The 12,207-nt window shown below is 35.9% G+C and overlaps 1 protein-coding gene and 1 long non-coding RNA gene across 2 annotated transcripts in view; both read right to left on the minus strand.

The window, feature by feature from the left end:
* Positions 1–12,207, minus strand: part of LOC309665608 — a 174,791-nt gene that overhangs the window by 91,174 nt on the left and 71,410 nt on the right. The window lies entirely within an intron of this gene.
* The window catches only part of LOC309665474 (uncharacterized protein), a 110,210-nt gene that overhangs the window by 50,569 nt on the left and 47,434 nt on the right, over positions 1–12,207 (minus strand). The gene's annotated exons all lie outside the window — the stretch shown is intronic.

Consider the following 12,207-nt stretch of genomic DNA (forward strand, 5'->3'; position numbering starts at 1 on the left):
ACTACTTGTGTATTGTCTGTCTTGTTGGTTATCTTCTTCTGAAGACGAAGAAGCTGTATTTGTACAGGATATAAACTTTTCTTTTAAAGCTGGAATGTAGTTCTTCTGATAATACTATCAATATAGTTTATTTCCTGATAGGATGGGCTATGCTTACTTAGATTCAGCTTGTATGCTATTATTTTCCAATGTCTGGGAGAAAGAAAAGCCCTTTCTTTGCTCATTATCTGAAGGTCTCATGTGCCTATCACTTACTTGATTGGTGGTTTGGGCATTGGTTATATGAAGAGATATTGACCCAGATTCTTAATTTTGTTCACAGTGGCAGAGACATTTACAATATCTTTGATTCTTTTTGTGTTTACTCTACACATTTTCCACTGAACTCACTAGAAGTTTCTATGCTAATAAAATGTCTTATGAACTACTCTTTTCTAGGCTTCCATAGCCATAGGAAGCACTCATGTGAACCAGCTCTAAGAGAAGTTTGGAAATTTTTCCTGGTAATTCTGTTACCTTTGTTATTATTGTTCATATTTTTGTTATGATAACAGAATATCCTCCTTCAATGGACTTTATAGACTTTGTGTGAACCCATAACGAAAGAAATCTTCTGGCTCTGTGAGTTTGCAAAGTTGGATCAACTGGAATTTAGTATGATACAATCTCCATTTGAATTCAAAAATTTACGGATGAGTGTTCAAAAGGAGGCTGCCTAAAAACATCAAGACTTCTTGGTTGTATTGCAACAATCAGGGAACTATCTTCTGGGTGCAAATACATGAATGATATTTTGTCCAGATCCTGAGGGAGGTCATCCAGCAAAGACATCACTCTTTTATTTACTCAAGAAAAACACCTCCTGGGGTGTGTGTTGTGGTAAACATTGTTTTATCCACTACTATTTGAGGAGCTTCATAGCCAGAGTGAATCTTCTTAACCAGTGTGAAACAGCAAAATTCAGACTCTACTTGGGCAGAGCTGTGTAAATAGATCAAGAAGGAAAAAATCCAGAGTACGTAATGATATGTATCTCTTGCTCTCTGTCTTCACCTCCATGGATCATGTAGAAAAAGAATTTCACAGGAGCAAATTCATACTGTGAAGATGCTTTCTGGGTACAATTGTTCCAGAAAGGAAGCTGGGTCTGGGCATTGTGTGAACAGAATACTCTTACATGTTGAGGGCAAACATTTCAACAAAATGAGGGGATAAAAGAAAGCTTTTTTGCCCCTACAATTCCGAATAGAAATGTGTGCTCAGAAATGTAAACTAAATTTCCAGACAGAAATGAAAAACTGGTATAAAAGTATCTATGTTCTTGAAAGTATATTCTGAATCAATAGGGTCTAGGAACTCAGACTGCACACATATGCTTGAGATGCTACATTTTTCAAATATGGCCAATCTCACTGCTTGTACACTGTGCACACAGTGAAGGACTTTGTTGAAGGTCACATAAAGTGTGTGGTTTACTGTGTTTCTATGATGAGGAGTCTGTTTTCATTTCCTGGACCACCATCGTAAGAAACATTTTCAGTTATGCTCTTTATTCTGGTACCCTATGGTTTTTTTCTTCATTTTCCCAGATCTTCTCATTCTAAGTTGCCTGATTCTCCCTCTAAAATTTTCCCTAAGCTATCGCTACTCTCCACATATTTAATCAGCTGTTTGTGTTTCTGACTCCGTCTTTCTTTCTTTTTCTTTCTTTCTTTTCTCCCTCCCTCCCTCTCCCTCTCCCTCTCTCTCGCTCTCCTCTCTCTCTCTCCCTTTTTCTCTCTCTCCCTCTCTCTCTCTCTCTCTCTCTCTTTCATATGTGGAACTCACATGGACCAACCATCTGCATCCAGAATCCCATCTACACCTGCTGTGATTAGGGCATGCCCTGTCTCTTCTTCTAGGTGGAGTTCTAACCCATCCCAGAAGACCTCTTGTGGGCTAATGGGATGGGGCTGTCCACAGCAGGAGTGGGGAGCCATAACTGGATGGTGGTGTCCACGGCAGGATTAGAGGGTCCATGGTGGGCTGCAGTCCATGCTGCAGGCAGGAGGGCTCCCACGCAGCTAATCTGTCCACATGTCATGGTTGTAGGCCTGCACACAGTGCACCTCGTGGCTCTAGATGGCCCAGGCCGGGGTTCAAGGGCCCACAGCATCTCCTGCTTCTCAGCTCATCCCAGCGCTGCCCACAGGTGAGTCTCTGACTCCATATTTCATCAGATTATTTTTCAAGGGACAAAATATCACTGGACTGTGTTCCATTAAGTTTATGAGGTTCATTTCTACTGGAGTCATTATCATGAGATTTACTGATGGGTGTTTACAGATCTTCACAATTGCCTATCTTTTGCTCTGCAGCCCTCTCTTCTGTTGTTTGCTTCTTTTTAAATTTTAGAATCTGTGACATTAATTTATTTCTTACTTTGGCCCATGCTATCATATTAGAGAAAATTATCACACACTGATAATTAATTATCTACACTCCTCTTGAGTTAAATTTATCTTCTATATTTCCATGAAAACTTCTTAGATATTTCTACTCATAGTAGGTACAGTTGGCCACTGCTATCTGACTTCCCCCAGCTATGGGATTGGACACTGCACCTAACTCTGTGGGCAAAGCAAAGGGACCTTGGTATTAAAATATGCTACAGTAGTAAAATATACTATTTCAGTAGTTCATATGAATGATGCAAGTTATGTTGATTAGGATTATAACTATGCTGTGAGTGAGAAGTGATTGGGTTATAAGGATATCCAGAAAACACAGCTGACAGAACTTAATGATAGATTGGATTTGGAGTATAAGGGAAAGTAAAGAGACAGAGATGCCTAAAGGTTTTTGGCCTGAACAATTGACAGAATAAAGTTACTATTTCAGAGATAGGCAGACTGCAGGAAGAGGAGGCTTGGAGGTGGAGACCAGGAGTTCCACATTGGAGATTTAACTTTGAGATGCTTACAGTCCTTTCAATAAGAGGACATTATAGCTACTCTCTTTTCTGAGTATTGGTAAAATACAATTCAGTAAATCTGTCTATGAGTAGATTACTCAGTAGGTATAGGGAAGATATTGATAGTCATGACCTTGAAGTGTAATTACATTGGGAAAGCCCCCTTTAAAGATGGTTTTGATTGACTATTAGATACCCTTCATTTTGTTTTTCTTCTTTGAAATTTAAACTCAATTAAATCAAGTAATTACATGTGACAGTCTTAAAGCATGTAAAGAAAATATTTATAAAATTGCATCCATTTATTCCTTTCAATATGAGCATGGAGAGACTGCTGAAATGATAGTCAAAAACTGTCAGTAACAATCATATCCCAGTGGTAGAAATATATGTTATTTATTTATGTATTTACTTTCATGTATTTTATTTTTAAATACTTTTCTATATTTTTTGCAATCGTTTTCTTTTTACAATGAAACTATATTGCTTCTTACAATAGCGCTGCATATACTAAAATATGAAGGAAAAAGTAAAATTGTTGAAACACACTTTAAGTAGAAGTTGTAATGTCTGCAGGGAGATATGATTGAGCAAAAGAGAGAGGTTGGATGATCACCAAACATGCAGCATTCAGGCTCCATGCCTTCTCTCTTGGAGACACAACCTAGGTAGCAAGTAAGCTCTGAGAACAGTCATAGCCTTCAAGAGAAGAGAACTTTCAAAATAATTATAATAACCTTTCCAGTTGTCCACACAGAAAAAAGTATAGCCATAATAACAGAATAACCCAGACCAAAGAATTAGGACCAATTTAGAATAATGTCAACATTTAATAATTAATTAGAAAAGAGACTGAGAAGAAGCAGCTAGTAAGGTATAGGAAAAACTATGAAATTTTGCTCTTTGTGAAGGCAAAGGGAGAGAATTTTAAAAAGTAGAGTGAAAAACTTCTATGCAATTTGGTGGGCTGGTGCTTTTCCAAATGAATAGAGATCCTGGATAAACATGAAAAAACAGACAAAAAAGAGTAAGAAACTGAAATTCCCAAGTGCCAGAGGCAACACAAAGACCAAGCAGTGAGTAGTAGTTATTAAAAAATGGCTCACAGTATACCCAGTCTGATGGTCTTAAAACTGGATGCTAATGCAACTAGGGATTATCATACTAAGTGAAGTTAAGTCAGAAAAAGAAAGACAAATACCATATGATATCACTTAGATGTGGAATCTAACTTATGGCACAAACGAACCTATCAACAAAACAGAAACAGACTCACAGGCATGGAGATCAGACTTGTGGTTGCCAAGGGGGAGGGGGGAGGGAGGGGGGTGGACTGGGAGTTCGGGGTTGGTAGATGCAAACTATTACATTTAGAACGGATAAACACCAAGGTCCTGCTGTATAGCACAGGGAACTATATCCAATCTCTTGGGATAAACCATAATGGAAAAGAATATTTAAAAAAAGAATGTCTGTAAGTGTATAACTGAGTCACTCTGCTGTAGATTGGCACAGCAGAGATTGGCACAGCATTGTAAATCAACTATCCTTCAATAAACAAACAAAAAACTGGATGCTAGCACTGAAATGTCCATGTGGGGTAGGTGATATGTCTGGCCTTTGCAAGTCACAAGCTGGAACTTCGCTTTCTGCCTAAAATTGGCATCCAAGAAGGGCTACCTAGCTTGTTCAATGAGCTAGAAAACACAACATCCACTAGTCCAGAGAAGCAATTAGTAAACTAAAAATCTACTTCAAATATTTTCAGTGTATAATTTTATATACAGCTAAACTATCATTTAAGGATGAGGGTGAAATTATATGCTGACATACAAAATGTCCTCGTCATTGGAAACATGTACTGTTTATTTACTTGTTAGTATTAAGATTTTCTCTCTGTGCTTTGCCACTTTACATCAGATATTCATTTGCTTTTTGCTTACTGTGTTTTTCCCCTTACCTATGCATATGTATGCCCAAGTCCCAAGCCTCCTCCTTTCTAGTTATAACCTACAGTTGACAGTGGGCCAGCTATTTGTTGCAGTGTTGTTGCCACATTGTGCTGAGAAGGCAGGATGAATGGTTCTACTGTCCCATTCAGCTGTTAGTCTCACAAACTCCCTCAGCAAGAAGCCATCATAGATGCACAGTAAAACCTTTTTAATCTCAGGATCTTGGTGCTGTGCTCCCTCCTTCCTCTCCCTGTTTCATTCTTCCACATCTCCTTCAGTTTGCAGCCTTTATGGTGGGAACTAAAGGCATCGCTGGTGAGTGCGCTTCCTCATCTCTTAGCTCCACCTCCCTTGCTGTTCTGCGAGGTTGAATGAGGAGCACCCGGGGCACTTCCCAATCAGGGAATGACTTGCCCAACCCAGATCTTATCACTCTAATCAAATGTCTTTATTAGAGCATTTCAAGGCTGAACATTTCTTTTAGCTGAGTCTATATATCCTTCCTGCTTTTGAGGAACTCTGTAAAAGCTTCATGTTTTATCCCTATTTCCCTGTTGGGTAGATATTCTTCATGACCAGGAGATTAGATTTTGATCATTTCTTTCTCTTTGAATGTAGAGTTTGATTCTTTTTGTTTTATTCTGATTTTTTTGTATTAAATGAGGCTCAGGGGGATGGGAGTGGATTAAAAATATCATCTTCACTCAAAGCAGGCTTTTTTCATTTGATACATTTTTTGTACCCTAATTAATTTTCAAAAAGCAATATTATCTCAGCCAGTGATTCTCAAAAATTAAGTAACAGTGGAATAAATTATTAATAGCTAGGTTTGTTCAGTGCTTACTGTGTGCCAGTCATTGTATTAACTGCTTTACCTGAATTATCTCATTTAATACTTAAAAATTCTAATAGCATCATTATACCAATTTCACATCCATAGAAATGTAAGGTGATGTGATGACTGAGTGGAAATCTCCCTGCCAGCTGATTGCCAAACTGTGATTTGGACCTTTACAGTGTTACAGTATAGACTGTCTTTTTTATGATTCAAGGAACTATATCAAAAATTGCCTTCGGTTAGACAGACATTCTCAAATCTCAAAATAAAATTAATTAAAGTGACTTTAATTAATGCAAAAAAAGACTTGTGGAGGACTAAGAGATAGATACAGCAAAATCAAACTATCCATCCCCACATCAACCCTGTATCCACCCTGTAGTTAAGTCCCTGCTTCCTTTGTGCAACTCACTGTTAATGAGAATAGCTAATGGAGTCAGAAATGAGCGAGTCTTCACTTATATTTCAACCCTCTAGAGTTTAGAGAGGAAATCTCTAACACAAATCTGATGTTTACAAGGTTGGAAAAATTATAATATAAATTCGCTTCTTAGGTGAGTGAGTGGAAAATTAGAAAGGATTAAGCTAAGTAAATATAACAATAAAAGACAAGGACTTTAAATTTCATTAATTCAAAATAATCCAGATTTTATAATGATTTGCATACAGGCTCTATTAAAGCTTACTGTTATTTTTAAATTATAAGAATTGCTAAGCAAATTAACTTTTTAAATAAGCTTGTAGCATCTCATGATGCTCAACTTAACAGACTATTTTAAAGTACTCCAATATCATGTTTTAAATTGAAATAATACTGTGCTAATTTTCTGGTCATGTTAGCTGCTATATCAGAACCTCTACCACTCTGTACTTTACTCTGCATTTGTTTAAATCCCTCCACGTATGTAATAGTGAAACAAACAACACTGTCTCCTTGGAAATATGTAATCCAAGGTTTATATTGACTCAGAAAATTTTAATTACAAGTGTCTTACATTCTACAATAAGATTAACATGCAATAATTCTTATCTTTCTGCAAGAGAACAGTCCTCATGTTATGAAGATTTTATTAGATTATCAATTCTGTTTCAGTGCAGCATAGCATAGTCTGTTATTGATGCCTAGATGACGTCAACTGATGTATATATCAGGAACGGAAGTCTGGGTACAGGTTTTCTGCAGGAAGGGATGATGCAGGCAAGAGGGAGGAGGATAATTTTGTAAACTTCCACTTGGTTATCTGAAACATACATTTCTGGAGCCAATAATCCAGATAGGGACTTCTATTTAGATATAAATCACTATAAATCGGAACATTTGGCTACTAGGTGCATTTGTGTCATTTATGAGCTATGGCACCTTTGGTAAATCATTTTATCAATTGAGTTTTCAGCTTTTTCATCTCCTCTAATAACCAATAGCATCAAACTAGAAATATATATCTTAAATTTCTATAATGTTGTTAATTTGTCACTTCTTTAAAGTGAAAGCATTGATGTTTTAACTCATAAACTAGGAAAGAATAATAATTTCATCACATAATTTCAAACTTTTATATTCAGGAAAGTTTGGGGCAACTACTAACTTTTGTAATCTGTAGCTTGCTTCATGGTGCAACTGGTTTCCAGTCTCTACCTGATAAGCAAAATGCATGTTAGCTCATTCTGCTTAGTTTTTTTTTTTTGTTAATCTGTCAAAGGACCATTTCATTACTAATGATTTGCATCCCTACTAAAGTGCATTCATGCTTAGAATATTACTATAATGTATTGACAAAGGATTTTATTGCTGCCAGTGTGCTAATTGAAACTCTTTACACTACAGTTAAATAAAACAAAACTGAATAAATCCAGCATAGCAATCTGACCAGTAACACTTCCCATATATTGCTGGCCTTCAAATTCATGCAGTTGAAACATAGCAGAAAGTTAGGAAATTATCTGCATAACACAGAAAAAGAAAATGTTCAATAAGTAATTTCATAACTATCCATGCTATTTTGGATGCTATTTGTGATCACTATTTGAGATTCAGATTCAAATAAAAATATAAAAGTAATGTTTTAAGATTCTGAATTAAAATATTTCTAATATTTTGGGTCAGAAGAAGTACACATATATTGATTTAAGAGATCTTAATTGAGCATATATAGTTCAGGAGGATGTGGCAATGAGCAAAATGTATAAAGTCTTTATTCTCATGGAGCTGATAGTATAACGAGGAGTAGAGTTATATAAACAAACAATTAAAGTACAGCTTCACCAGGACGGTGATAGGGGAGGACTTTGGGAGTATAGAAAGGATCACTTAATCAGACCTAGTAGGAGAATAAAAGTACGGAGAAGCAACTGGCCACCAGGTCAAGAAAGAAGTGACCTCTAAAGAGACACCTGAAGGAGGAGTAGTAATTAAAGAGTAGAGGAGGAGGAGGAGGAAGTGGGGATAATGTTGGAAACAAAGGAATGAACATGTGTAAAGGCCCAAGAAAGGCTTGGTGAATTCAAGGACCTAACAACGGGGAAGTGAATTTAGATTTTAATGAGTGAGAGCTCAAGTTGGGAGAGTTAAGTTTGGGGAAGTGAGCCTGAGCCAGACTTATATAAGTGGATATCTTTAAGGTTGGTATTTTCTAGACAAAGCAAAAGATGAAGTAGAGCCATTACAGTAGGACAGATGAGCTCTAAACTGTGAAAATAAAAATAAATACCTAATATTTTCTCATGACTAAATCCAAAAGGACCAGAGGAAGCTTATAACAAATAGTATCAGTACAAGCGACCCACTGAAATAAGGCCAAAAGAACAAGAGCAAGGGCTTGACATATATACACTCCTATGTATATAAAATAGATAACTAATGAGAACCTAGTGTATAGCACAGAGAACTCTACTCAGTGATCTGTGGTAACCTAACTGGGAAGGAACTCTAAAAAAGAGGGGATACATGTATACGTATAACTGATTCACTTTGCTGTACAGCAGAAACTAACACAACATTGTAAAACAACTACACGCCTATAAAAAAAAAAAAGAATAAGAGCAAGGACTGAGGCTGGTTAAACCATGGTTACACTCATAAACAAAGACTAGGGTACCTCGTGAGAGACTTGCATTGGGACATTCAAATTAGCTTGAGTTTCCTAGTACCCAAGCTAACCACGGAAAACTGACTTGATTGGTCAGTAAAGAGAGAATAGAGATGAGTACTGAATGCCAAGATGCACCTAGAAATATAAAGTAGAATCGAAATATTGTATTTCTATATCTTGTAAGAATATAAGGAGGCACTGAAAAGTAGAGTGGTCTGTTTCTAGACTGAAGCTGTGATAAACAAGCAGAAATTATTTTGCTGTCCATTTCTTACGTGTCGTTGATTATAGTAAAGTGCAGTATGTGATCATATTTCTGGAAACATTTCTACTAGGAGCTAGAATAATACACTTGTATAAATTTCTAGTTGGAGAGATTTGATACTATTAACTATTATTAACTATTTAACTATTGTTAGGTATTAGAAAAGAAGTTGTATTTTTTTCTATCTTAATTTCCATTTTAAATCATACACAAGTGAATTGCCTTAAGGGATGATAAGTCTCCAACAGAAAATGCCTGTTTGCAGTGGACCATTAAGAAAAAAATGGGCTAAGGACGAAGGGGCCCACCAGATGTGAAAATCACCCTCCCCTATCCTAGAGCAAATTAATGCATACTAAATTGTATTTGTCAGAGTTACTATTTTTTTTAATGTTTATTTCTAAGTTAAATAAACACTGTGTTCTGAACTATGATTTAGACTATACTCACTGAGAGATCAAGAACTGTATCGATATCAGTTTGAATATGGAACCCTAATCCCACAACAGGATTTAAGAGAGGCCCTAAAATTCCATATCGACTGGGTAAAGCTGCTATTCCTCTCCCACATGCCCACCACTCTATGGAACTTCCTGCCAAAGAGCCCACTCACAATAAGCAATTCATAATTCAAACTAACACCCACCTTCCACTAAGTGACCGTTAGTACTTATTTACATGCTATTTACATGTTCATGATTTACATGCTTATTTCCTCAGCGCTGAGCAGAATTCCAAGCATTTCAAGTCACCCACTTCACTCAGACTTTTAATCCCATGTATGTACCTCTGAATATCTAGACTATTTCACTTTACCACCTCCATTTGCCCTCACCCTCCACTCTCTGTTCTCAAACTCTTCTCTGAACTGTTTCCTTTGCTTTCCTGGAGTCCATTTACCCCACCATTAGTTACTGAGTGAGTATGACCCAGATGTAAATTTCCCTCCCGAATTCACTATTTCCCTCTCTGAGATCACTATCTCAGTCCTTCTCTTCTCAGACCTTTATTATTACCCCCTTCTCCTTTCCCACTCTCAGGTGGTAATCTTTCTTCCTATTTCATCAAGAACATAAAATCAATCAGGTGAGAATGGAATCATTTTTCCATGTTCAAATCTAATTACTATTCGCATATGTACCTACTACATGTTCTTCCTTCCTCCCGTTACACTGGATGAGACTATGCCATGGATGGCTCCTCCACTGTGTACTTGATCCATTTACATTTCCTTCATACAAGGCTTTTGCTCTGACATATATGCTATTCTTTATCTCCATCATCAATACATTCTTCTCTACTAATTCCCATTACAATATAAATATGCTGTAAGAATTCCCAACTTAAAAATAATTCTCCTCTGTTTTGCCTAATTTTTTATCACTTTAATTCAATCCACAGGTCTCATATTAATCAACTATCTACAGCATTTGTATCATCTGTTTCACTTCATGAAATTTAATTTTTAGACTTCACACTCTCCTAACATTTTTCTTGATGCAGTGGTCATGCTTTCTTATATACTAAGCTGCCTCCTATTCTTTTCAGACCTCTTTCAGGTACTGTAATTATGAAGAGCCCCAGGAAACAGTTCTTAAGTCTCCCCTTTCCTCCATTTTCATTCTCTCCTTAAGTGATATATTTGAGTCTCATAACTTTAAATATCACTATATGCTAACTTCCCAATTCATATTTCCAGACCTGACCATTCTCTTAACCTCTGACTTATATACCCAGTTGCATTCTGGAAATATATTCTTGGAGACTTAACAGACACTTAAATTTAAATATCCAAAACGTTAACTCTCAGTTTAACTCCTACCCAAAATATGATTCTTCCTCAACATTTCCCCATCAACTGTGTTGCCCAAGCCAGAAACATAGGTCATATTTTTTATTCCTCAGCATTTCTTATCAGAAAATTTTGTCAACTATAAAGTTAAAGAATGTCCTCAATCAAATCATTTGTCACCTGGTGACTACTATTAGAATCCAAGTCATTATCACCTCACATCTGGACCACTCATTATTTAGCCTCTTGTTTACTGCTTCAGAATCTATTCCCAAAACAACAGAGACATTTTTTCTTCAAAATATCATATTATAAAAAATGCAAAAAACAAGAACATAAAATGATGAAAGTAAACCTTGTACAATATACTCATCACTCACTTTAACTAAAAGGAAAATATATATTTCATCAGATTTTTTTATGTTAAGGAAATAGAACAGTATAATTATGAACATCCAACAATATAGTCTTTCCTTATCCCATTTCCCTCCATTCTCAACTGAATAAAAACTAGTTTAATACACTCTTAAATTATTAGATATTTATTTATGCATCCATAACACACGATAGTATTATGCATGTTTTAAAGTTTTATATAAACTATATTATACTCTATGTACCCTTTGGCAACTTGCAGGGTTCTTTTTTACTTAAAAATATATCTTGAATATTTATCTATGGTGTTCTTTATAGTTCTCTCTCATTTATTTTATCTGCTGTATAAAATTCTATGAAAATGTTATAATTTATTTTTTCATTCTCTTGTAGGTAGACATCATTTCATACAATTGTTTTTGATATTTAAGAGTGTTGCAACATACATTCCTGTAAATGCCATCTTGCCACATATGTAAAAGTTTTCAGATATTACCACATTGTTCTAAAAAACAGTTGTATCTACCTCCATACCACCAGCAGAGCATGAGACTTTGTCTTGCTTCGAATATTTATATATATGCCAACATGATGTGTATGTGATAGCACCTTAGTGTATTATTATTATTATTATCAAGCTTAAAAACAAGTTAAAAGATAATGTTTTGATTGAACAGTTAAAATAAAAACTATGAGAAATAAAACAGAGGTGAATACTAGGAGTACCAATGCAAAGGCACACACAAAGACTATGACCCACCATAAACTTAAGATAAAAGAAAACAAACTTATAAAAGTTTCCATAACCCTGATGAAATTCTGTGTACAGTAAGTCCCTTACATACGAACCTCCAAGTTGCGAACCTTCAAAGATGCAAATGTGCTTTTGCATGTCCAATCATGTAAATTAGTTCACATGTCTGGCGTACACTGTCATGTGTGT

The sequence above is a fragment of the Balaenoptera physalus genome, assembly GCF_965194825.1.
Source record: "Balaenoptera physalus genome assembly, chromosome: 8".
Classification (NCBI taxonomy): domain Eukaryota; kingdom Metazoa; phylum Chordata; class Mammalia; order Artiodactyla; family Balaenopteridae; genus Balaenoptera; species Balaenoptera physalus.